We start from the raw sequence: 27,369 nt of genomic DNA, 5'->3' as shown, positions 1-27,369 counted from the left end.
CTTTTCACAACAGTGTGATGCAGTACAATTGTTACCACGCCCAGAGTTTGCGTATCTCACCCACCATAAAAGCTCCATTTTGAGCATTATATTGGAAGCACATCTCACTTGTGTTTCCTCATTGAAGGACAGCTTCTTCTCTCTCTTCTTCTTATATCTGGAAGTCAGGAGGAGATTCATGAAGTATACGGCCCCAGGGTGGGAAGGAGATGTTTTAGGAAAGAGAGTTGATTAAATAATCAGCAGAGTTTAAAAGCTGATTCATAAGTTTATATTTTTGCACACACAGTTCTATAGTTGTATATGAGAATATTCTGTCCTGTAACATCAGAATGGCATACCGGCATGGTTTCTCCTGCCTGAAAAATGTGCCTTGAAGTCAATGTTTGGATGAAAAAATACCCAAACACAATTATTCTCCTGGAATGATACAGCCAAGCTTGGTTAAAGGAGGGAAGACATTTTTATATGAAACCATAATATGGAAATTGACACCTAAAACATTTGCTAAGATAATTTCCAGGTCTTAGCAAAGCAGTCATTTGAGAAGACAGTTCTGGCATTATTTAAAAGAGGCATATACTTAAAAATATGAACGAATAAAAATATCTCCTTAGTGTTAACTATATGTTAAAGGAAAGTGACCTAGTAAAATGTTTTATCCTCAACTTCTAAGCAGGATTGGATTCAGAGTTTCCTTCAGCAAAACTCTGCTATCATGATGCTTCTGTTGTAAGGAGACAGGTGATTTTTGCCAGTTCTCCTTTCTGCCCTGTGGCCCCTGAAAAGCTGCTTCCAAGGGTTAGTGGATGTTCTGAATCAGCATGGAAAGTGATGCGAAGGTTGCAGGGGTAAGGAAGAATTAGTGAAAATTGCTTCCCTGCTTCTTCCAACAGGAGCATCCAATGAGTGGGGTTCTGCTAATGAGACAGTTAGATCCAACCCTATAAATTTATTAGACTATCACTTGATCATTTTACTGAGCCACTTTCCTTTTAAGATCTGTGGAAGAGCAATTCTGGATCTAACCCATATTCAGCATCACAACTGAAGCTTCTGGGGGCAAAGTATATATTTGTATCTGGTCTTATATAAACAAATGATTATAAAGTACTGAAGCTGCCAGGCCTGCTGTTAAAATAACTTGATACTTGCCACTGTCAGCGTAGCATGTACTTGATAATTATGTCCACATGGCCTGTTTTGTGACAAACTCTTGGTTAGCTGTGTTTGAAAACATAAATTTTCCCTTCTTTTCTAGAGTACAAGTAAGCTGTTACTGAACAACATACAGCCTAGTACAGAAACTTACATGACAGATCTATTTGAAAGGTCTTGGGCTACTCAGGCTTGTGATTTATAGATCCATCCTAAGTGCCAGTGTCCATTGTATGGTATCAGCTCAAGATGCAGTAACAAATGGGAGATTGTATGGCAAGTGTACCATGTTAACTATCAGGTTATGCTTTCCATCTTTTTTTCTGAATTGCTATACGTGGTGTGCGAGGTTCCTGTGAATAATCTGAGTTGTTTCTCCCCTGCAAAACCATAAAGTCCATCTTGGCTTTCTGACACTGACTAAGCTACTTGGATTAGGAAAACCTGGTCTTAAAAGAGAAAAATTGGATGTTCCGCAAACCCAGCAGATATTTTGAAACACTCATGGAGCTGATAAGAGTCATCGTAAATTTAAACATTACCTTGCCTTGCACGGAAACCACACTAATAAATGGCTTTGAATTTTTTATGAATGACCGAGTACCAAGCTTTACTAATAAGCCCAAGCTGTGGTGCTTTATATTTTTCTTTTCTTTTTTTCTTTTTGGCTAAAGGATGCTGCAGAGAAAGCACTGATGAGGTGTCATATAATTTTACAAGTTGCATAACTGCTTTTAACAACTAAACTCTCTCTGATTAAAATAACAATTGAGCCTGTAATTTTTCTGAACAGCTGCTGCTACAGGGGGTCATTACCTTGGAGAGCTTGGAAATAATTGTACTCCTAATACATGAGTTATGTAGTCTCATGTTTTACAGCAATGCACAAAGTTTAAAGCCTATAGTAGAATGTTATTTGAAAGCTGTCAAACCATGTTAAAAAAGACTGCATCGTCAAAGGCCCTTGTGGCCAGGATTCAACATGTAGCCTTGTCTTACTCATTATAAAATGCATGTTTATAAAGTTCCACAGAGCATCCAATTCCCAATTCACTTATATCAGCAAGACTTAACTTGCTCATTAATCTAAATTCTTTTGCAACTTTAATCTACATGTTTAATTAATCATAAAATGAGGCGGTAAGTAATTTCAGCAATGTGTGGCTTGTTATCAGATGCATTTAATCACTCTTCTGTGAGCTCATTTGGAAACACCTGAAGATGTCGAGAGCAGTTTGAATAAGCATAAATTATTCTTTGTCAGTGTACTTCACCCAACTAATAAGACATTAATTTAAAAAAGGCAGTGTTAGTCATTTTTAGATCTTCACCAATATTTTTAGCTTAGCAATATAACACTAATTGTATATACTGTACAATACACAATATAGTGTCCGACAGTGGAACAGGGAGTATTATTCAATTCATTTTCCTGTTTACATGTAATTACTCTGCGTAATCTTAGGTTGAATGAAGATTAACCATAGTTATCAAATCGTAAGTATTTAAATGTTCTTGGAACAAGCTACTAGTTAATTGAAATCATAAAAGCTACTAGATGATATAATAACAGTTGTAAGATTATATCTTCTCTGTGAATTTACTTTTGTTTGAAGTACCTTTATGCAGTTTTTTTTACTGTATTAAAAACATAGCCAAATATGAAGAAGTAACTTCTGCAAACAAATAAACACATTTTAATATAGAGACTATTGATCTGATCTTGATAAATTAGCAGGGCATAACAGAACCCTTTACAAGGCAATTGGATGCCAATCTACAGTTTAGTGTACTAACTGGAAAAGGTCTCTCTTGTCTTGGCACTTCTACTAATGCTACCACAGTGCCTTCAGGGAGAGGGCCGTGCATGGTATCCTCAGCCTGTTAGGAGATTATGCATGGGTTAAATAGCTGCACAGATCTCCAGAGTTACTATAGTGCTGTGCTGCAGTACTGCCCTACTGTGTTCTGAATAATTTCCAAGTATACCCCTGAACTTAAAATCACCAATGTGAACTCTTCCTTTTCCTTTATTTGAGAAGCTGTGGCCAGAGGCAGAGGACTGTGTAAGACTGGAGACTATTTATCATCCTTTTCTCACCTTTCTTTCTTCAGACGTGGTCAGTGGAAATATTCCTAAACCAAAGAAGACACTCACAACCTCAGGCTGATATTTCATAAGGGTGAATTATACTCCCCAGAGTGTTAGACATGGATGAATTTAAAATGGCATTTTTGGAGAATGTCAGCACCTGTCCTGTTTCTGCCTTGCAAGGGTTGACATTCTGTAAGAATAATTATTTCCTTAGAAAGAGATTTGTTGACCTGTCATGGATCTTCACAAACACACATTCTGCTGACCACTCCTTTGAGCTCTTCTAGATATTGCAGTGTGTATGTATTATAGCAAGACATTATTTCTGCTATAAGAATTTTACACATCCTGCAATGTTTTCTTTGCTCCATCTTTTCTTAAGGCCCTGTTTTCTTTGACTATGTAGTGCTCTAATAAGATCATTAGTCAGGCGCACTGTCTCCATGAACTCTAAAAGATGCTGCATTGCTGGCACTGTAGCAATACACTGTGGTAACTGATCCCTCTCTACCTTTTCCTGCTGACAAATTGCCCCTTGTGATCTCCACAATTTGATGTTTATTTTAATCCTGTATTCCTCTCCAGATGGAAGACATCACAGAGTGCTCGGCATCTAAAAACAGTACAGCTTTTGCAATGTCATATAGTTCCAACTTGTAGGCTGGACAGTTTAACAACATTCAGTGAAAGCACAAGAATAAAACGGTGTACATATTACATTTAGGATCTGTCTGAGAAACCATCCACCAACTTACAAAATATATGAGCTACTTCTGTGTCTTTCTGCATGCAAGAATTTATTTTTGACTTGTTTACTTTGTAAATGAAAATAAAACTCGTGCAAGATATATAGACTGCTTTAGACTAAATGGTATTTTTTTGACAAAAGGAATAAAATGATCCATATTGGGGAGTAAGTGCCTGAATTCTACAAGGGAGCTACATTAATTCAGTGTGGAGAAAGTTCCATTAGGACTTCAAGAGAGTAAAGGTGGAAACAGATGACCATTTCCATACGATAACAACTTTTAAAAGACATCTGCTACTAGAGGGTGATCAAGCCACAACTTAGCACTTTAATGCACACCTTACACTCTCCCATTAAAATAAGAACAAAAGAAGATCTAGATGATCAGACCAAAGGTTCAGCTAGTCAAGCAGTCACGTAGATTAAACCATTAACCTGTGATTGCTATTATTTCACAATTATTCAACTTATTTTCTGTCTTTGTTTTTAATAGACCTACTAGATCTTGCTGGCTTCTTCTCTGATGACACCTTTCACGAGACACTGCTAGAGCAGAAAGGCAGCCTGTGACGGGGCAAGGTAACATTTTCATACTCACCTAAATGTTCTAATCAGTGGTAAGGGAAGTGCTTTTCTCACCTGCCACATTTTCTCCCCTTATAATATCTTCATACTCCATATTTTCTAGTTAGGCGGTAATATAAAAGAAATGAGCATTATAAATGGTTTTTTCCCCCACTTTGTTGGATGCCCTCATTGTTTGGAGAGTGCTGTCTTATCCTACTGTACACATGTACATAGATAGTATTGATTTCATTTATTGCATGTAGACCTCTCTGCTGAGGCAGTCCCATGAAACGTCCCACACTGACTTTACAATAAGAAATATCAACAATAAAAACTCCTAGAAAAGCCATTTAAAATCCAGTATAGATGCAGACTAAGATAAAGGCTTGTTGAAAGAGGAAATAGGCACCAAAAAGAGATATGGCACCTGCCTGATATGTAATGGGAGGGAGTTCCAAAGGATAGGTTTTGCCACACTAAAGGGTTTATTCCTATGTTTTATGTAACAGACTTTCAGGTGAGATGGTATTTGTAGGAGGCCCCCTCCTGCAGAGCTCTGTGATTAGTGGGGCAATATTTTAGGAATGTATGCACACTTTTCTAAGGATTAACTCTCCCTTAAATTATGCTTCCTAATTCAAGACTAGATTTAAAATTTAAGGTTTTGAAAACACAGTTTCCTGGATGCACAACAATTCAGCATAAGATCCATTTAAATGAGCAACTGCATTATCCAAAGGTCTAACTACATTCTAGTTACCAGGAGTCTGAAAAGGCTATGTCACTACAGAAATCATCATTGATATCACTATCACTAACTAAATCCTTCGAAGACAGAGGTCCTATGGCTGGGTCGGGATAGCATGGGGATGAGAGACCAACTCCCTTCTCTTGCGGGAGCCCAATTAGTGCCATTGCCTTCCGTTAAGAGTTTGGGTGTAATCCTTGACGCCTCCCTTTCCATGGAGGTGCAAGTTACAGCAACAGCCAAGGAGACATTTTTCCACCTTCGCCACATCAAGCAATTGGTCCCTTACCTTTCCCGCCCCGACCTGGCCACAGTGATCCATGTGACGGTCATCTCCAGGCTTGACTACTGTAATTCACTCTACGCGGGGCTGCCCTTGAAGCTGACCCAGAAACTCCAGAGGGTGCAGAATGCTGCAGCGAGGCTCCTCACGGGGTCTCTGCCATGGGAGCATATTCACCCAGTGCTTTTCAAACTGCACTGGCTCCTGGTAGAGTACAGGGTCAGATTTAAGGTGCTGCTTTTGACCTTTAAAGCCCTTCACGGCCTAGGACCCTCGTACCTACGGGACCGCCTCTCCCGGTATGCCCCACGGAGTGCCTCAAGGTCCATAAATAGCAACACCCTAGTGGTCCCGGACCCTAAGGAAGTTAGATTGGCTTCAACCAGAGCCAGGGCCTTTTCAACTCTGGCTCCGACCTGGTGGAACGCTCTGCCTCATGAGACCAGGGCCCTGCAGGATCTGATTTCTTTCCGCAGGGCCTGTAAGACAAAGTTGTTCTGCCCGGCCTTTGGCTTGGAGCCAATTTGATTCCCTCCCTCTCTTTCTTTTTTCCTTTCCTTCTCCTCCTGCGATGAGGCTACATTTTAATATTTTAATGTTTCAATATTTTAAAGTTGTATTTTAATTTTGTTTTTAAGTTGTAATCATTCAACTTGTTTTTATTATTGCTTGTAAGCCGCTCTGAGCCCGGCCTTGGCTGGGGAGGGCGGGGTATAAATAAAAATTATTATTATTATTATTATTATTATTATTATTATTATTATGGAGGGATTAAGAGCATTCCTGGCACTGGATTTGTAAAAAGTTAATATAATTGTTGTGAAAGATGATGGAGATCTATGATTACACCTGCGCTTGCAATTCTCACATACCTGCTTTGCCATAGGAAGAATCAGGGGCTGTTCATCCCATTTCAGCACCTGAGGCAAAATAGGAATGTGTTTGTCCCTGCCCCCACCTCTCCGCCACACCTTACCCACCACTTCTGCTGCATGCTGGAATGCTTCCCCTCCCGTTTATTAAAGATTTGGGTATCTTTGTCAGTGGTATGTTACTGGTTGAGTAAAAGTGTTCTACAAAGTTACCTCTTTTCTTCATATCATATGGTTATCATTTCAACCTTGTGAGGTATGATATGGTGAGATGTAGTCATTTCCCAAAGCCATCTAGTGAGTTATACATGGCTCACAACTACAAACCCAACATACTCCACTTGCCTTCAGCAATTAAGCTATTGCTGTATATTCATAAATAGAAAATACAGACAATGCAGAATCTATAGCTTCAGGATTTGCATTCTAGTTAGTTTCCCTAGAAATGTCTATTTTGACCCTTTTGTCAGCCCCTTCATAACAACTACTGGTTTTATAAAGCAGGACTAAGTATTCAAACTATTAAACTAAACTCTAGCAGATGGCATTTCTGAATCATAGACAGCAAAGGAGTTTAGGAGAATTCAAACATAAATAACATCTCCATTTTTGGTTATAACTTTTTCTGAGAAATGTGTAGAAAGAATCAAGTTGCACATATAGTTTTTAAAGGCAAAAACAATAAAAAAGAAATCAGTTAGGTAAATCGTCCAAAAATAATTTAACCCTGGAAAAACAAGTAATAAAATTATGTAGTAAATCATTGCACTATATAAAGGCAAGCAATGTAAACCATAGGGTTGTGTCCAAGGAAGTGGTCCTGTTAGTGCAAGGACTTCTTCCTGTGCAGAGAGACTTTCTCTTCCTGTGTGCCCCATGTACACATGTACACAAACACACCAAATCTGTTCTAGGGGTTCCCCAACTCTCTGGAGATTTGTGGTGGTTGTGGAAAGGGAGTAGAAGTCCTTGTGCTAATGTGGTGACTTCATTGGATACAACCTAAACTGTCTATGGGTAACTTCCATTCATGTTCTGTTATTTGGAACCTTGTTAATGTTTGTTAGAAAAGGTAGCTGAAGCTTATTTGCAGATCCCTTCCTTTCCTCTCTCAGTACCTCTGTCAGGCATGGCCCTCTAGGGAACCTGTGGAGTTCTGCAAATGTTATTTTTTTGTTTTATTAAAATTTTATTTTATTAAATGATGTCAAAATATAAAAACAAACTTCTCTCCAATGAACTCCTCCCGCCCTCCGTGCATAATCTGTAGTATTGTACTCCATTTATCTAGGGCTGGAACTGATGAAATAGTCCATTTCTCTTTGTATGCTATCAGTCAATGTATCAATTTTGGCAATCTCTAAAGCCTTGATCAGCTTTTTCTTCATAGATGGTATTGTTTCACTTTTGCAGTGCCTAGCCAACACAATCTTGGCAGCAGCAAACAGCATATTCATAATAATTCAACTTTATGTAAAACTGCTTTTTTATTTTCTTCAATACCATGGTTTTTCTTGAATGTAAGTAATCAGCGTAAGAGAGGAGGGAGAATCAAGATAGATGCTTTCGGTGCTAAAAAGCAAAACAAGACAAGTGACATTGTAAACAAAATAATAAATGCCACTTACTACTTCTGTGGGATGGTTAATGTTTTGTGCACAGTTCTCAAAGGAAACCCAACTCCTGCTCTTTCCCAATGGTCATGGGGCAACAGACATAGTTTATCCCATTTTATCCCTACAACATGGCAGAGAGTGACAGAGTGTCTAGTCTAGAGTGTCTTGAGTTCTAGATGAATGTGGAATTGTACCTGAGTCACCTGTGAGCTTTTAGAAAAGAATGCCAGTTGGGCCTAGAGAATGAGAAAGGGGGTGTAAAGAACCCAGAATGCAGGCACACTGTGCAAATTTATATGTTAAGCCTATGGCAGACAACATTAGAGAGACAGAATATTAGGATATCAGTCAAGGATAAAGGAGGGCAGGGAAAGAGAGCAAATTGACCTGTTCAAGCCCTGACAGAGTATATGAAGTACCCTGGATAGCTGTTGCTTTTGGATAAGGGTGGAGGGAGTGGTATCCTCCTGGTGATGGCACTGTGGGGCTGCTGCTAACCCCAAACTCCTCTGACCTCACAGGTGCAGTGCAACCACCAGGAAGTCACCACTGCCTCCATCCCAACATGCCATTGCTTTCTTCTGAAGAGGAGAGGTGAATTTGGTTTTGTGAGGATGCATGTCTTGCGGTTAATAAATTCTCATCCTGTACTAAAAAAGTGAAACCTTGCATTATACAGGGATGTTTAGTGGATGTGTATTCCCCCTTTCCACTCTAGAAGAACTACATTCTTGGCTATGTAGCCATAACATGCTTGGGTTGGGAGCAGCAGCCTACCACTCTATGGCACAGCGGGAATAGGCCTGGGAAGGGTGTGACCTTTACTTCTTTGCCTCTCCTGAAACTTCCAGCCCCAGGGTTGAATAGTATAACAAGACTCCTCTTTCAGGTTGGCTGGATTCCTGAACAAGAGAACTGTCCTTAGAGGGTGGGACATACACTGCAATATTTTGTTGTAGACCCCACTTTGTTCTCCTGATTTGTCATTTATCCAATTGCCCCAAATGAATCTTTGAAGAAGTAATTTGATTAAACCAATGTATATCAGCTCCTGTAACAAAATTTATGCATAAAGGCATAAAGGAACATGAAAGATATTCAATAGAACTTTTAAGAGACTAAGTTTATTCTCGTGTTAAGTAGCATTTCCGTTCCATGTGATACAAGAGGGCACAAATTAATTCTATATTAGAAGTCTGGTGTCAGCATCTTGGCATGTATAAAAGCTAAATGGGACAGGATACGGAAATGGTGATACCAAGTAGTGACCAAAATGACATATAGGTGGCCATGTGACCTAAGGTGTAGCGAACTATACTTGAAGGAGTGTTAGGTCCACTTCAGGTTTAAAGATAAGGAACCATAGGAAGGGGGAGCAAGGGCTTTGAAGCCAGCTCCTTGCAATGCAGGCTTTTTTTTTTTTTTGCCCAATGTGGGGCTTGAACCCACATTCCTGAGATGAAGAGTCTCATGATCTACCAACTGAGCCATCCCAATTTCTATTTGAATTATAGCAATTAGGTCATAATCTGCATCTTCGTATGAATAATTATCATTATTTTCCTTTTTTGTGATGAATAAGTTGCCACCCTATTAGTATATGTATATTGGGATTTGCTTCTTTATGGAATTCCCACCCTGTACAAATTAGACAGAGGTGATCTTTGAGTTCCTGTTGAAAACTTTTTATTTAGACACACCTTTCCAGAGGTGTGGTCTCAGTTATGCTTCTTGTAATCTTTAATTCATCATTAGTCAGTCACCTGAATGGATTATCTGTATTTATTCAGATTTTAAATGATGTTTTATATTTGGTTGTATACATTGCCTTGGTATATTTTATGGCAGTATATAAATACTTTTCTAAATACATACATTTTGGGGATTAAATGGTTATTTTTATACTGTTTTTATTGTTGTCTGAATGAATTCTTGTGCATAGCTTTAGAATTTTTTCTTAAGAGATTATGTAAATAGGTAGGTATGTAGGTGAAAACCAGGATAAAGTGGCAGACATTTCTTTGGTTATTGCAGCTCAAAGCAGTGTTGGAACATTGTTGTGTTGGCTCCAGACTAACAGCACAATCCAAAACCAAGACCCCACTGGGATGTAAGAGTTTGGATGTGGAGGAACTTGGGCTTTCCTGGTTGAATTTGGGCTCGGCTGGGTCTATGCCAGAAAAGTGTCTCACCCCTGCTGAGCTGGAGATACATCTGTGAAAGTCCCTCACCTTATCTTAGCTGGTGGAACTTAAGATGGTGGAATTTATGTTGACACAAATCCCCAAAAAGGGGCATTCCAGGGGCATGGCAGGGTTGTGACAGGAGCTGGACAGGGCAAAGAGAGACTAACATCTATTCCAAACTCCTTTCAGTTCAGTCACACGACCTAGTAATCCACCACTTATAGTGGTGTAAGTCAATTACCTCATGAACAGAGTTTAGAATAGGGGTAAATTAACAATTTAGACAGACTTTCTGTTGTTAGGATTCCTTTGATAGTAACTTAAGTCAATTGATTTCAACGGGTCTACTTATAAGCATGATCAAATTCATTGCTTCAGACTGATAGTGGTCTAACTAAGAGGTAGTTGTACTTTCATCATACATGCAGTTTAATTGGGCTCTTTGGGAAGGAAAAAGGCCTCCGTCTGTCCAAAAGTGCTGAAAATGCTTTTGTTATTCTCCTTTCCAAATGCTAATAAATAATTATTTTGCAGGAATTATTATAAAGATTTTTAACATTACAGCACAATATAATTCTGTACTCTTTACTAACAAAACTCATATTACACCTCAGTTTGAATAAGAACAATTGCTATTGACTTGTTCTTAAGGGTGACATCATATAAATAATATAAACTATTACCTCCTGAATATACTATACATTCAGACAATAATTCAGCACAAAAATTTTACCTCCTCCTTCTTTTCAAAATTATAATTCTACAGGGTCATTTCTCACTTTGTTTGGTGTGTAAAACATAATTTATATTCTTGACATACAACACTAATTCAAAAGAAGAGTCTCATTTAGATGATAAGGTGCAAAGTGATGTGGTTTGAAAATCTGAAATGAGCTTTGTGGGAAATTAAGGTGCTCTTAGTAGTTAACTGCTCCTCAGTGTGGTAGATAGAGCATGGTAGAAACACAGGCATGACCTGATGTGTGACCTGAGGGCTTAGAAGTTTGTCTGTGTTGCTGGGGGAGGGCAGAAAGGATTTGATAAAGCAATAACTTTGGATAGAGGCCAGTTACATTCTGGTTCAGAAGGGCTTGGTGAAATGTTTGAGGAGGACTTTGAAGGAGAGGAGGGAGATGGGTTCAATGAGTGAATGTAGGAATAAGATAAACCTTTCTTAAACAAATAAGCTTAAAAAAATAACCATCAAAAGCATAAAAATTTGGTTTCTTGAAGTACAATTATGGAGCAAGTCACACATACGATGAAAACAGAAATATTGTATTGACTTGGGAAGAAAGAAGAGAATTAATTCCAGATTCTTTGAATTCTGTCGAACTGTGCCAGTGATTGTGACATTTTGCAACATATCTAAACTTCTCTGTTTGTGTGCATATATGTTTAAAAAGACATGTCTGAATGCTTCTTTGGATTAGGTGTAATATAGCATCTCAAGATAATCATATGTTCATTGTAATCCTGTTGTTATGGTACAATACTGCTGCCCCAGTAGTCCTATAGAACTTTACCCACTGGGCAGGCAGGACTGTGAGCCTATAATGAGGAAAGAGGCAGTGTGGTGATACACGGCTTAGGGTACCACTTGACTAAAAATTGGCTAAAAATTCCTAGTGAAGACTCCCAAGTGGTGATATGATAGGTGGTCACGGGCTTCTGACCCTTGTTTTACATTAGCCCTATGATGACACACTCTCCTGGGCTCCTACACTCCCGGTGTAAGTAAAATTTGCCAAATGCAAATAAAATGGAATACAAAATTTCCATTTGTTTTGGAAATATATTTATCAATTACATGATTTATATCCTACTTTTCAGGACATATATCCTCACAAGGTGGCATACAAAACCAATCATACAAAAACATGAAATTAACAGTTTAAAATTATATGGATGGATGGATGCAAATAAAAATGTATTTAAAAACTCACTAATAAAGAGGACATAAGTACTTCATGGGAGATAATCTTCTATAAATAGGGGGCCAACACTGAAAAGGCTCTGTCTCTCACCATGGGTTTGCATGATCCATGCCTTCATGGTGAGCCTGCTAGACCTGGCTGCTGCCTACTCTGCAGGCAAGAGAGAATGTCACCGTACAAGGTCAAGGCAAAGTTAGGTAATATGTGTTGGTCACTATCAAGCTAGTAGTAAACTCAGTATGGTTTTGCTGATTCCAAAAGCAGATTTGAGCTGGATGCTTTCATAAATCCAAGGCTTTGCCTTGTCTGATCTGTTGATGTTTAAGAGGTGTCTTTGAAACCTGGCAGTCATTCAGAATTTTCTTACTTTACATTGAGCTAAGTGGTTGTACACAAGATGAATCCTTACCTCTCTCTCCCCCCCTTTTCTCTGTCTCTGCACACGCCTCCCCCAAAGTTCTGGAGCTTCTGTGAATTACAATCTTAAATCAGTTTTGGTTGAAACATGATGCTGGTCGTAGGCAAAACACCTATCTGTGTACACGTTATACCATATTGGCCTGAATATAAGCCTCACTTTTTTTTCCAAATTCCTACCGTGAAAAGTTAAAGTGTGGCTTAAATTTGCGACCTTACAAAAATGGGCTTTTACGATATCGCTGCTAAAACAGACATACGGTAAAACGGAACAGGTGTTACTGCCTATGGAATTTTAAGGGAGCGGCCTATATTCGGGTATTGTCTTTTTTTTCTCTCCCCCCCCCCTGAATTTTAAAGGTGCAGCTTATATTCAGGTGTGGCTTATATTTGGGGCAATACGGTATGTGGTTACATCTCTAATGTTCTTGCCGTGTGTGCCAGCAGTGTTAACACATCAACAATCAGGAGGATGTGCTGCAATGGATGGCTTGGGGGCACATGGTGAGAGCAAGGTAGAGCAAGATAGCAACTATATAGTGCTTAATTAGGCTATATCATTCTCTCCCATAATGTGTAGTGATAGTTGCCAACTTGGATGGTTTTAAAAGAGGTTTAGGCAACTTAATGAAGGATTAGACTATCACTGGCTACTGGCCACAATAGCTAGTACTGTTGGAGGCGGTACTGGGCAGTACTGCATCGGGAAGAAGCACTGTGGTACTCAGGTCGTGCTTGTAGGCGCCCCATAGGTATCTTGTGGAACAGGATGCTTGACCAGCTGGGCCCTTGCCTGATCCAGGAGGGCTCTTCTTACATTGTTACATACCTAAAATGCTCACAAGGGCAAGTGCTTTGCTGGTGACCAGTATCCAATTTAAATAATCCCTGAGCCACATTTTGCTTCAGTTTGTTCTTCCTATCACAGTGTGCAGCAGTTAAAATACAAAGCACAGCAAAAACTAGCTTACAAAGAAACCCACTTCTGAAACTTGGCTGTAAGAGGCTGATGCTTATTTGAGTATGTCAAGATATTGTTGGAAAAGTTTTCCTCCAAGTGGAGAAAACTGTCGGAGAAACAACTAATTAATCCTTGCCCCTTTATAGCTGTGTAATGCAATGCATAACTAAAAGTCCTGTTAAATTAATTAATGATTTCAATTATGAACTTTTCCCCAAAATGTTATGATTCATATCAGGCTGATGATGCAGTGACCTGGGAGTGTGAAATTTGAGCTGTGCGCAGAATTGCCAGTTAATTGATTCACAAATTATTTAAAGTTTGTTGCACCCAAGGGAGTGCTCACATCCATGGCAGCTACTTCATAGAAGGGACAAACTCGTTCTCCTTTTCAAGCCAGGCAAGCTAACAACCATGATTTTGGTGCTGCTAATAATTATATGGGAAATTCTGAGTACCCTGCTGCTGTGATGGTTGAAAGAGAGCGTCAGATTTTCATGCTGCAGCCGTGTGAGCAGTTTAAAAGTGTCCATGAGCAAAGGTGAATGTCACGCCGAATCTCATGCATCTTTTGAAGACAACTATTTTTACCATTTCAAATAACTCTTTTAGTTCCTCACCTCATCCTCATTTATAATATCTGTTTGCTTTGCAGTAAGTATTGTTCATTGCTAAAGAAAATGAAGGTCAATGTTACTGCAATTGCCATAATTGAAGAATATTTCATATACTGCTGCTCTTAACTTGCAATTTCATTGTACGGATTATCAGTAATTATAGGAGCCTACCTATTGAAATTCAGAGTGGTCAAGCACAATATTTCATAGTCTTTATGCCTCCCTGAGCTCAGGATTTTAAAGATGTACATCCTGCGATATTATACAGTATAGCTAGAACAAGTAATATTGTTCTGTGTCATTGCATCCAATTTTAATATTTTCATCTATAACATGGGCAACAAAAGCTTGAAGCATACACAGGATAAAAGAGAAGCAGGTATCAAAGAGTGTTAGAGCACTGTAAATATTTTATAATGCTTTATTAAAATTTTATTAACACTATTAAAATGCACTTGAGTTGACTTTAGCATTGTATAATCTGACCATTGTTATAAATCCCTTTGTGAGTGCCACCGTTTTTTACTGAGGCAAGAAAAAGAGTTGGCATACACATATGTAGATTTCAAGAGACCATGAGCTGTTAGTAGTACATGGATGTGCATGCAGAACTATGAAGGGGTGGGCAACACTAGGGTTTGGGGTATCAAGCTGTCATCCACAGTCTAGGGCAGGGGTCTGCAACTTTTAAGACAAAAAGAGCCACTTGGACCCGTTTCCGAAGGGGAAAAAAACTGGGAGCCGCAAAACCATTGCGACATTTAAAACAAATATAACACTGCATATATTGTTTCTTACCTTAATGTCCGATCTGACAGCGGGCGGGAAGGTGACGTCGGGACGGTGCGTGACTAACGCACGCACCGCCCCCATGCGACGTCACAGCCCGTACAGTGCCCGCCACAGTGGGGAGTGTCAGGGCACACAATGCGCCTCCTCTCCTCGCTAGTATCCGCCCCGGAGCCGCGGCAAAGGTGTAAAAGAGCCACATGCGGCTCCGGAGCCGCGGGTTGCAGACCCCTGGTCTAGGGGCTCATTAGGCCTCCATGGTGAGGACCAAGAAGTAAGAAGGTAAGTTAGTCTGCCAAAAGATGAATTCCCAGCTTTTCCTCCCCATTCTGGTCATTCATCTCAGCATCTTTCTTTCATGATAAAGGACATGTCTTCCCCCCAAAATCCTGGGAACTGTAGTTTGTCAAGGGTGCTGGGAATTGTAGTTCTGTGAGGGGTAAAGTGCAATTCTCAGGAATGGGGGAAGCATGCGCTTTAAACGGGCACCTTGATTCTTAGATTCTATCCCTAGAGTTTCAGAGTCCTATCCTCTCAACTGAACTTCAGGTGAGGGAGCCTTTGTCCTTTCCACTCTTAAAATGTATAAGCCTGATTAGAAGCAGAAAGTTTAAACCATCTAAATGAAAAGCTTTCCCCCCTGCCAAATATTTGTTAAAGAGGGGGGGGGTTATCAGATTGTGAAAGTGTCAGTGTCTGTGGGACATCAGGTTTTAGGATACTCTGGTGCCATAACTCATTCTCAGTGCTTACCTGCGAGTGCAGCAAATCATAGATTTAGATTATTAGCGGGGGGGGGGGTGTGTGTGTCTCTGCAGAAGCTGGAGCGTGACCACAACCTTATGCAAGGGAACCCACTGAGTGCCTGCTTTTGAGAAAACCTTCCAGTTCAAACACCAACTGACTGCTTCTGTTTTTCTGAAATTAAAGACCCTATAATCTCAGCACCATTAACAAGTGCTGTCATTCAGATACACAGTGTCTGGCTGATTTAAATAAAATGAAATGAAGATAGTTGTTTCTGGTCCCTTGGCTTCACTCATTGCCATAAACATATGCTCTGCGTCCTGCTTCTTTCCATCTTATTTATGACTTTAATTTGTTGTGTGGGCTGCGCTAGAAATTAAATTTAATACAATTCTCCAAGGGACCCTGTCATATAATAACATGGTAATTTCTGTGTATCCTTTTGAAAAATGAGGAAATTAATTCTTCCTGACATGTTCTAATTATTCCAGTGTGAACGGAAAATCCGTTTTTCCCAACCCCTGAAGTGTTATAGGCAAATGGCTGCTGTTCAAAGCTGAGGTGCTAAAGCTGACCAGCAGTGCGTTTAATTTGAAACATGAGCAGACACCTTTCAACACACCTTTGTAATGTTAGAGTACTTTACAGAAATTAATTCACTACTTATTTGGCAGCTTAGCCTGGGGGTTACATTTTTTATTCATCAATACTATAGCCCTGTTAGCACAATGTTTCTCTCCTCCTGTAATGCTTTTGTGCTTATGTTGCAACATATAGATGAAAAGTGATGTACAGTGGTATGTTTTTTGAAATGGGATGGACAATATTGGCACATTAGAATGCAGTGGGCACTGCAAGGCCATGAATGCGAACTAAATAGCATTTTGTACTTAGCAGGTTTTGATGACATTTAACCAGGGAGGAAGAATTTGGCTGCTATTGCTTTGAATGAACTTGGATACCTGGCATTCAGGTCAAATACTCCCTAGTAATTTATAAAATCTGGCTCCAAACTAGCCTTTTAAAAAATTACATTTGTATCAAGTTTTGATTATGAATGTGCTACTTGGGGTGTTTATATTTTTGTTTGTGATTGTGTGTTCAGATACAAAACAAGAGCATATGCAGAAACTTTAGTATTGTTGTGTGCCACCCCAATCTCTGAGCAGTGCAAGATTCCAGGGGTTCCATGCGCTTCCCCGGGGTTCATATTTCCTTTTGGCAATGTTCCTCCCAAAGCTGCAGCCTTGGATTCAAACAGAAATCAACCATTGCTTTGCATCTCTGGCTTTCTAGCTTCCAGCTTTGCTTCTGGCCCACATCACTTCAACTCATCTCTAAACTTGTGCTATTTCAGAGTTGAAGAAGGACACATATTTGACATCTTGCACAGAGCCTCCATTTCCTTTGTTTCCTTTAATGCTCCTCAAGCAGGTGATTACTTCATCAGGTAGCTAGCCTGGTTTATTTGTTAACGTTTGCTTGATCATGGGGTTCAGAAAGCTAGCCTGGCTTGATTAGCTTTTCTACTTGCTGGATCCAGGGATTAGAGGGATCTAGCACCCAGTTTAACACCCTAAACTCATAACAGTATTTTACATGGAGACAGCCTTTCTCAATATCACAGCTGTATATTATTCATCTTTGCAACTGTGTAAATGACTGCAGCTGTTACTGCAGAAGCCTTGAGTTCACATTAAGTTTTCTTCACTCTGTTGTTTCACTTGTTTGTCCATGATGAATGATTCACAAATATTGTTTTCATCATCAAGTAAAGTTATATAAAGGACTACTCAGTTCTAGCCCTGACCTTTCACAGTCTTAGCTGTTCTCTGAGTGAGAAGATGTTGGGCCAGTAGCTGAAGATGTTTGGGGATGCTTGTATGTTACATTTCTATCCTGCCTGGCAGGTTACACTATAAAAAGATAAAACAATGCAATGAGTTAGAAGGCCGACATAATGAATATGGATATAGTACACTTGATCAAAGTTGGAGATAAACAACAAAATAAACAACCAAAAGCAAATAAAATATCAAAGTTAAAATCATCATATTGTCACTCTAGACCAGACTTGGAACTACAACTCCCTTCGCTCTTGACCACTGGTCCTGCTAACTAGGGGTGGTGGGAGTTGTAGTTCAACAGCATACGGAGACCCAAGGTTGAGAAAGGATGCTCTAGAGTCTAGACTGTATTAAAACTATTCCAGGTGGTCCCTGCAGTATTTTACCACAACCCATTCTGCTAGCACAAATGAAGCCACAGTTTTCAAAGCTAGAGTCACTTTCTCACCTTGACTCTGCCTTTAACACCTTTGTTATCACTGAAGTTTACACCCCTTGCTGTTGCTTCAACGAATCTACTAAGGAAGAGATGTCATAATGATTTCTTCCCCAGAAAATAAAAAATAACTGTTCAAGACAGCCAGTGGAGTAATAGCTTATTTGCTCTGATGGTAGACACCCTGATTTTTCTGGCCTGTGAAACATGGATATTTACGGTAGGATTCATTCATAAAACTAATGTTCTTTTTTGACATGGAAGGACATCATCTTGTCTTCCTTAGGCATTTATGCAGCTTATAATGATTGACAGTGGTGCATCCTCACAGTAAGAAGAAACCACTTGGATAGCCTTAAGGTTGTACTTTAGTCAACATATATAGTGCCTTGACTAGTCAGTCTCAGATCATCTGTGTTAGGGGGTGCCATAGCGTTCTTCTGTCTTTACTCTGACCTTTGCCATAGGGTGTGTGCCAAGAACTAGATGGATTTCAAACATAACATACACAGCAAATACTAATTTAACTTCTGCAGTTCAGGATGTACTGTGCATCTCATAAAGGACTGTAGATGAAGTCAGTTTATTTTCTACAAGCTTATCAAGGTTTATTAAAAGTTGTCGTTTGCTGAAGCAGTGCCAGTCGGCTTTTAGCTTATGTGTTAGGGTTAGTTTCAAGACAAGTGAACAGCAAAAATATGTGGCAGAACTGTTGCCCACCCTGTGAAATTGCATATTGGTTAGAGATTGTGTTTTTTAAAGCACGCTGCTGTATAAAAGATGGGAAAGCATTTTGTTTAGTATTGTGCAGTAGTTTCATTGCTCTTCTAGTAAATAATAACAGCAGCACACAAATCATTATTCATAATTTAACTATAGAAATGATAGCTTTGTTGCTCTGCTACATTTTATACCATCACTTCATACCTCTAGCTTTTCTCTTGTAGGTATTTCAGAGATATACAAGTCTTCTGTCAGAAGAGGTAAAGTACCATCCTGTAAAGACAAAGGGACTAGATTATTCTACTTGATAACAAAGCTCACCTGTCCACTTTTTAATAAAGCTGATTTTATGATGTGCTAGTGGTGGGGCTCCTCATAGACTATATTGTATGTATTAGATGTGTTTTATCAATGCATTTTATCTGCAAGTACGGTATATGCCAGCATTATTCCACCTGTGTTGGTGGGATTTCACCACAATTAAAAGTGCAGAAGCCGTCACATGGTAGGCAGTAAATTGTCTTAGAAAAGCAAAATGCAACAAACAGTAAGAATACATCTGTGTCAAAAGACTTGTTTTCCAGAAGGAGCCAGTGCAGGAAACTGAAGTTTTTGCTGTTCTTGAAACAAAGTTATGTCTTCCTTCAGTAGATTAATGACGGCTTCTTTGTTACTTCTCTTGAGTTCATTGTAGATTATTCTGTGGCAAACATTTTTCTGGGTTTGGCCAAGAGACATCAGTGGCTGAATAATCAATAAACTTTTTTCCTTTCTTGATCTATTCAAGCATAGGAGTGAGATTATTGAGTGGGAGATGGGGTCACCTTCTCAAATAGTCTAAGATAAATAACAATTCTTCTGTTTTGTGCATTCAAGAATAAAAGACAACCCAAGGTCTACTAAGAATTTCCTGCCCCCTGAAATGCCTTATATAACATACACATAGAAACACAATCTCTGTGCATGTTCAGTCTTCTACCTATAGCTAGTATTTCTAATACTAGTATTTCTAGTATTTCTAATACATTTTAGATTCTGGTAATTAAATGTGAGAGGTTAATAGGAAATTACATAAAGTTACTACCATTGTTTAGCTTTTTTTCTCTTTCTTTCTCTCAAGTTTAGCAATTAGCATAGGAATGCAGTGTGTTGGTTTCATTAAAAAAAGGATGGATAGAGTACCTAGGGGATATGATGCTATAGCTAAGACATGGAGGATTCCTTTTAATCTGCATTAAGTAAATTCTTTAATTCTTTAACAAAAATGATCACAAGCCTTAGTTGATGAATCAACAAAATTTATATACCACTTAATTATAACAAAACTTCTAAGTGTCTTGCAAGAAATTTAAGTAGTTTACTAGAAGACACCAGTCAGGTTACCCAAACCTCAAGAGATAATGATTGTTCTAGAAGCAGCCCCATACTACAAACTGCATTGTGGTTCAACAAAGCCAAGAATGGGGAACCTCTGTGGCCTTGCAGCTGTTGTTAAGCTCCAGCTCCTCTCAGCATGACAATGGTCAGTGACAATGATGGGAATTCCCTACCCAAGCTCTCATCACTTTTACTCTTCAATTAGGGAAACTAAACCAGGTTTCCTGTTAAACTGACAATCTACTCCACAAAAAATATATTTTTTGGGGGGGTCAACAACCTTTTCATGATAAAGACTCTAATGTATTCAGTAATAAGTGGATAAAAGAAGTGCAAGATGTTTGACAATCCACCAGACCTCACATGCTAAAGCAGGTACCAAAAGGGGGGGGATTGGGGTGGCTATTTTTCTTAAAGTTAATGTTTTTATAGTCTCCAAAAATATTTCAGGTTTGTGTACTCAAAAAAGGTGACTTTTTACTGTACTATCATTTCAGTCATCAGAATGTAAATTCATATGTAGAGCATGGTCATGCAACAAGCATCTCTTCGCAGAATATAATGTCAGCTGCATGTTTGCAAATGTTGTACATTTAAGTTCAGCATTATTTACTCTGTTTTCTTTTATTTTCTGAGGTGTATTTTTGTGCTAAAACAGTAAACAGTCTTTCCCCAGTGGTATTAACAAGGTATTCAATTGTATTAGCAAAGGTTTTCAGTGGCAGAGAATCCACTGGCAACTTAGAACTCCCCTCTGTCTGGGGGATATCATTAAAATATCTTCAGTGTTAATTGTAGATGCAATTATGGTAGTATTTGCTTTCATTACAATGCAAATATTTTGAAATTGGATCATTGGTAATTGGAAAGGACATCTACAGTAGTGATGATATAATTTGTGAGCTAAGATCAACCTACTAGAAAGTGAAAATCATGCACATATAATGGTGAAACACCCGAATGGCAAATGCCTTCAGTTATCATATATGTGGTAATCTTGAATGCAAGAGACCTTGAATGGACAACTGCACAAAAGCTGCTGCATGTGTGCTTTCTCTCCTGCAGGGGAGAAGTGCATATTTGAACAAGATAAACTACTTCACTAGCTTAAAAATGTTGCTAACGTCTACAGGAAATCTTGTACACAAAGAAGTAAGAAAAACTCCCTAATGTCAAAATAAGTGACTATTAGGGATTCAGCCTCATGGTATTTGTTTAGCAGCAAGTGTTTCTTCAGTATTCGAATACACACTGTTATAAAGCTTCAGGATAGGTTGTGTGATCAAGAGTGATAATCTAAAAACAGGTAGGGATAATAGGAAATATTTCTACTTAATGCAGCATATATTGTTTTGAAGTCAGTTTTTTTTAATGTCTATTGTATCAATCAGATTGTTGTAGACTACAGTCCTAAACATATCTACTTGAGAATGGTAAGTACAGTTGAACTCAGTGGGGCTTACTTCTGAGTAAGTATGCTTAGGACTATACTGTTAAAAACACATTTGAGCACTCCAAGGTAACAGCATGTTAGCAACTAATTCAAACATTATTTCAGTATCATTCATAAATTACTTTTGAATCCTTTGACTTAAGGAAGAGAAAATCCCACAAATCCTACTTTTGGTCAAAGCATAAGACCATAATTAATTCGGCATGTGCTTTTGAATTAAGAACACAGTGTTCTGAGCTTTTCTTTAAAAGCTTTTTTCAAAACATTGGAGGGATACTTTTGCAGAGCTTTATTAACTGGGTGGAGTCTGTTAAGATCTGCTACAAACGAAGAGATGTTAATTAAATATTGTTATTTCTTGCTGTCACTCAAGGGAGGTTAAGATTTATTTATGTTCTGAAGGGAAAAACAGAAAACGAAACAGGTAATATATATAGATATACATACACAGGAGCTGCCAGGAAGTAGACAGTCTGCTACAGTATGACTACAGCTGGAACTTGTGGAGGGGAGGGTGCAGGTAGGATTAAACTACTGACAGGGGAGGATGCTGCTATTTTCTGATATTTTGGGGCTTATTTTATGAATTTACCATCTTTTTAATGTACAAATGATTGACAGCATTTTTCCCAGCCCAAATTGCTGATGTGTGAGGCCAATTCACACAGTTAGTTGAGGTGATCGGTATCAAGCTCATCACTTGGTAAACTTGCCTGGCATCGTTTCCTGGGATGAGGCAATTACCATGATTAAGTAGGCATATGCTGGGGTCAGCAGCTGTGGATGAAGCCCATAGCAGAGAGCAAAACACAAGCAAAGGAAGATGGGAGCCAAATGAGTAAGGAAATAACAGTGCCTTAAAATGGATGTATGCTCCTAAAGTTTGAGAGGTACATACAAAAGGATAGGGGACCCTAGCATATCAAACTGCAATCATTTTAAGACACAGGCAAGAGGAGGCCTGTGTGGCAGAATTCGAAAGCAAAGTCTACCATTGCTATATGTCCCCCATCCTGACATGAGGGGCCAGCTAGACTTCTCAGATTGATGTGGTACAGTCCTCTCTGATCTTCATACCACAGTCACAGGGAATTAGTGGCTTGACAGTGCCCTCCGTGTCACAAATTGATACCTTAAATAAAAATAACTGAAGGGGGTTCACAAATTGCCCTGGGAAAATAGCTGCAATGGCATTACTTTTCCTTTCCACGCTGCAAGGGCAATATGCCCACAGCATGACTGCTCCCCACCCCAACATCCGTCCTTTGGAAAGTGGGGTTACAGTGGTAAGGTAAATGTAAACTGATATGCACTAAAAAAAAGCTTGACTATGAAAATGTACAATAAATTTTCGGATCCTGCCTAAAGATCCTGCCTGATCTTTCCCACAAGCTAAATAATAATGATGACAGATGGAATTTTCTCTCCCTTCTTTTCTGAGTTACATAGACCATTCATTCTGCAGGGCTTTTGGATGGAGCCTGGTTTGCTATCTAGCCTACACTACAAATAATAACCATACACCTATTACTACTGTTTCTCACTATGTAAAAGCATACAAAAGCAAATAAAACAGATTCTTGGACTTCAAACACATAAGGCAGGGTCCAGTCTTATGAGTAAGGACAGGACCAAAAGATAAGTCTTTACAAGGACCAACTGTTAGTTGCTGCTTTGTGTATAAATGTTGTTGTGCTAGTGCTAGGACCCAGTACAAGAACCCAAGTTGCACAGTTAGTAGCAGTTATTCATACTTCTGCCCCAGTAGTTCCCTCCACTGCCCTGTCTGCAACATATTAAGTACCGTACATTTATGCAGATGCAGAGTAGGCAACCCAATTCTGCTAGGTGGCCATGTGTGCTTTTTGATCTGAGAAAGTATGTGCTGTTCTGTGTCCAGTTTTCCACATAATAATGGCTGGTTAGGGGACTTCACTGACAAAGGGAACAGACTTTTCCTAACTTGGCATAGTTAGGGGAAGCCATGTGAACTGTGGCTTGTCTCAGTCATTTGGATCTTGTGTGCAGCCAACAGTCTGATTATTGTCCTTTATTATTATATAGTGTCATACTTGGTACTTTATTGAGTAGCATTAGAAAAAGAAGATAGGTGTCTGCCCTGAGGAGCTTGCAATCTGACCCACCTCCCCTGAACACCTTTGTCAAGCATATACAAGGTATATCCCAGTTAGCATTTAGTTTAATTTACCTAAACCAGTTTTATTCTGGATTTGCATATTGCACAGTTCTTGAATGTAGTAATAGAAGCTACAGTATAAACTCAGATGAATGTTGAAATTATAATTTAGCATGTACTTATTTTGATTCAGTTATAGCAGTATCTCTAGGATAACACATGAGGAATAAGGATGATAGTGGTGGATGTTGTTTTTTTGAAATCCAAACAGAAACAGTAAGTTGGTAATTCAACAAGGAGAATCACTCAGAGTTTGAAATCTGCATTCTGCTAGGGATCTAGAGATAGATGCAGAAGCGTGGTAGTAATTCCCAGCTTGTTTTTAAGATGTTTTAATAACACATTTGTTGCATATGGATGGTAAAAAGGTTAGACAGTTTATGCACAGACTTCGACAAACCCATACAGTGATCATACTATACTGTACTTCAATGTTTGTCATGTTTGGAAACTATTCCATTCATAGTTTTCAATGCAAATGAAAATGCAGCTGAAGATAAATGAAGAAAAAAAAATATTTGGCACCAGAGAAAAAAGAGAGGGAGGAAACGGAGCAGTGGAGTCATGGCTTCCTTTATCAAATTCGAAACCACACCCCAAATTCATTTCTTTAGACAATCTTCTAGGGTTGTGGCACCATCATTATTATGGTTCGCTCAGCTGAACATATTTAACCTAAGGTAATGGACTTGTAAGAAGGGCCACTCCAAGGAACTGAAGTGACCTAACAAAGTCACTTCAGTGGAGAACTTTCACCCCTTTCAGTGGTGTGGAATGGAGCACAGTCATTAAAGACTATCCAGAATACTAATAACCATTTCTCATTTGTGGTTTCTTTCAGATTCCTAATGCAATAAATTTGAATGCATGAAATACTTATAGTTTAAAACTGAAAAGTTCAGAGAACCTGCTTGGTAGTTCTACACAAACTGCACAACAAAAGGCAATCATATTTTTTGTGTATTTGTGTGTGTGAGTGAAGAAGAAGAAGAAAGACTGGTGCATTAATACATATTACAGTCTTTGCTTTGCATTGGTTTTTATTTATTTATCCTGTCAAACAGATATCTAGGTTTGTCTTATCAGAATCACTGACAAAAATGTACATCTGCCTTCACATTTGCTGCTGGAAGACCACAGTGAATGTCATGATGAAACTTACAGGGAAGGTTCTTGAGCGCAAAAAAGGAAACATGGTTGAGTGGGTTTTTAAACCATTTTTACTGTTATTTTCTCACATTGTCACTAAAATATTCTCTTTGTTATCTGAATGGGACATCTACTGACTGGCTGAGCGTTCTTTACCTGATTGTGTGAAAAGTCTTGGTTAAATCTGTTAGGCCTTGGAGGCCCACTAACCTGCTAAGTGCTATAGAGCCTGAAAGACATTATGTCCTTGGACTAACTTGTCCCTTTTGCTTATGGCTTTCTCTGATACAAACAACTATGGTATGTATGTGATATTACAAGAAACTGTTATTTATGAGCTGAACGTTTAAAAATTAAATTTGGAGCTTGCATTTGACTATGTAGTAAATCTTAGGGAACCATGGGAAACTGCCTTATACTGAATCAGACCATTGGTGCAACTGGCTCAATATTGTCTACACCATGGGTAGGCAAACTAAGGCCCGGGGGCCGGATCCAGTCCTCTCGTCTTCTAAATCCAGCCCGCGGACAGGCCAGGAATCAGCATGTTTTTACATTAGTAGAATGTGTGCTTTTATTTAAAATGCATCTCTGGGGTATTGTGGGACATAGGAATTCTTTCACTTTTTCTTCTTCAATATATAGTCCAGCCCCCACACAAGGTCTGAGGGACAGTGGACCGGCCCCCTGCTGAAAAAGTTTGCTGACCCCTGGCTGACTGGCAGTGGTTTCAAACAGGAGTTTTTTCCTATCCCTACCTGGAGATGCTAGGGATTGAACCTAGGATCTTTTACATGCAAATAGAGTAGTTTAACTCTGAGCTATCAATCTTCTACTGGAGCCATGTCCCCCACCCTACCCCTTTTCAAAGTGCAAAACTAGATGCTACTTCACCGTTCTTCCCGGACACTGAGGTCCAGTGCCGAGGGCCTTCTGGCGGTTCCCTCGCTGTGAGAAGCCAAGTTACAGGGAACCAGGCAGAGGGCCTTCTCGGTAGTGGCACCCGCCCTGTGGAACGCCCTCCCACCAGATGTCAAAGAGAAAAACAACTACCAGACTTTTAGAAGACATCTGAAGGCAGCCCTGTTTAGGGAAGCTTTTAATGTTTAATAGGTTATTATATTTTAATATTCCGTTGGAAGCCGCCCAGAGTGGCTGGAGAAACCCAGCCAGATGGGTGGGGTATAGATAATAAATTATTATTATTATTATATTCAGAAATGCCCTTGAATGTTGAGAAAGTTTACCTAACTGAACTGGATTCTTCCCGAGTGTGGTTTTAAAACACACATATACCCCATATGTAGCCACCAGATTTGTTTGTGTGCCCTCCTTCTGAGGGTATATATATATGGATGTTTCCTGTGGCTCCTTCTGGGGATCTTATATTCCATGCTACAGGAAAATATTTATTTGGATATGTTTTTGTATGCATAGTGGAAGGCAGTGGGCTGTGTTCAATGTAGCAGTAAAGAGCCCTTCATGTGAGCAGAATGACTTCTGCTTGTGCAATGGAGCTTTTCTACCTCCTCCCATACTCCTTAAATCTGTTCTAGGTTTCACACCAACCCTCCAGAGCAGAACTGAGGATAGCAGGGGTGCAGGAGAGGGAGAAAGTTTCATTGCACAAGTGGAAATTGTTCCACTTGTATTTAGTTGAATACTACCAGGTAGATAGGGATATATAGAGTGTGAAAATATTAAGTGAATAAATGAAGCCACCCTGGTTTTGGGGACTATAGACATTATGCTGCAGGTTTTTTAAAAATGTAATATAACTTGAACACTCTATAAAATAATCCTGAGTAGTTATGTCTGACTGACACCAACCAGGGTCGGCATCTGTAGGAAAGGCGACAGTCAGCCTCAGTGGTTGTTGAGGGAACTGTAAACAGGATGCGTCCAGATCTTTAGAACTTGTTTAATTTTTATTTTGGGTGGGGGAGATGCCAAGGTATATAATAGCTTGCATAACGAGCACGCTATCCCATTATATTAATGAACTGTATTCTTTCAGTAACTCAAATGGAAATGCATTCCAGTGCAACCCCATGTATGTCTATTTGGTCCCATTAAGTTCAGTGATAAGTAGGATTGGGGTTGCAACCTCAATGTAAATGGATTATTTTGCTGCATGTCTTACCACACAAATCTAAGCCTGATATGTGGTAAAAATATCTTCCTGTGACTTGGCAGTATGATACAGATGAGCCAGCAACCCTGGGGTAACAGAACATCCTTATGTGCTAATTTGGCCATCTGTATGAGCTTCCCCACATCTGGATTTGCCGCCTTGCTTTGAGTGGGTATTTATATTCCATAATGTTTTGTGTTGTGTGCCCATATCTCATATTCTCTATAGTATTTCATTTAAGTGTAAACATTGTCTTATTTTGACTTAAATCTGTCTTGCTCCAAACACAGAGCACCAGCAGTAGTTTTATAG

General features: G+C 39.2%; 1 protein-coding gene across 11 annotated transcripts in view; it reads left to right on the top strand.

Annotated features, from left to right (window-relative positions):
• The window catches only part of SOX6 (SRY-box transcription factor 6), a 449,606-nt gene that overhangs the window by 113,946 nt on the left and 308,291 nt on the right, over positions 1–27,369 (top strand). For 9 of the 11 annotated variants that reach the window (XM_081204706.1, XM_081204709.1, XM_081204708.1 and 6 more), the window contains one exon: positions 4,504–4,580. The exons of 1 other annotated variant lie outside the window; for it this stretch is intronic. The gene's annotated coding sequence lies outside the window, so the exon portion shown is untranslated. Of the gene's footprint in view, positions 1–4,503; positions 4,619–27,369 lie in introns of all 11 variants that reach the window. One more of the 11 variants, XM_081204707.1, reaches the window with a different exon arrangement.

Source organism: Podarcis bocagei (genome assembly GCF_964188305.1).
Source record: "Podarcis bocagei genome assembly, chromosome: 1".
NCBI lineage: Eukaryota > Metazoa > Chordata > Lepidosauria > Squamata > Lacertidae > Podarcis > Podarcis bocagei.
This window is presented reverse-complemented; position numbering and strand designations above follow the sequence as displayed.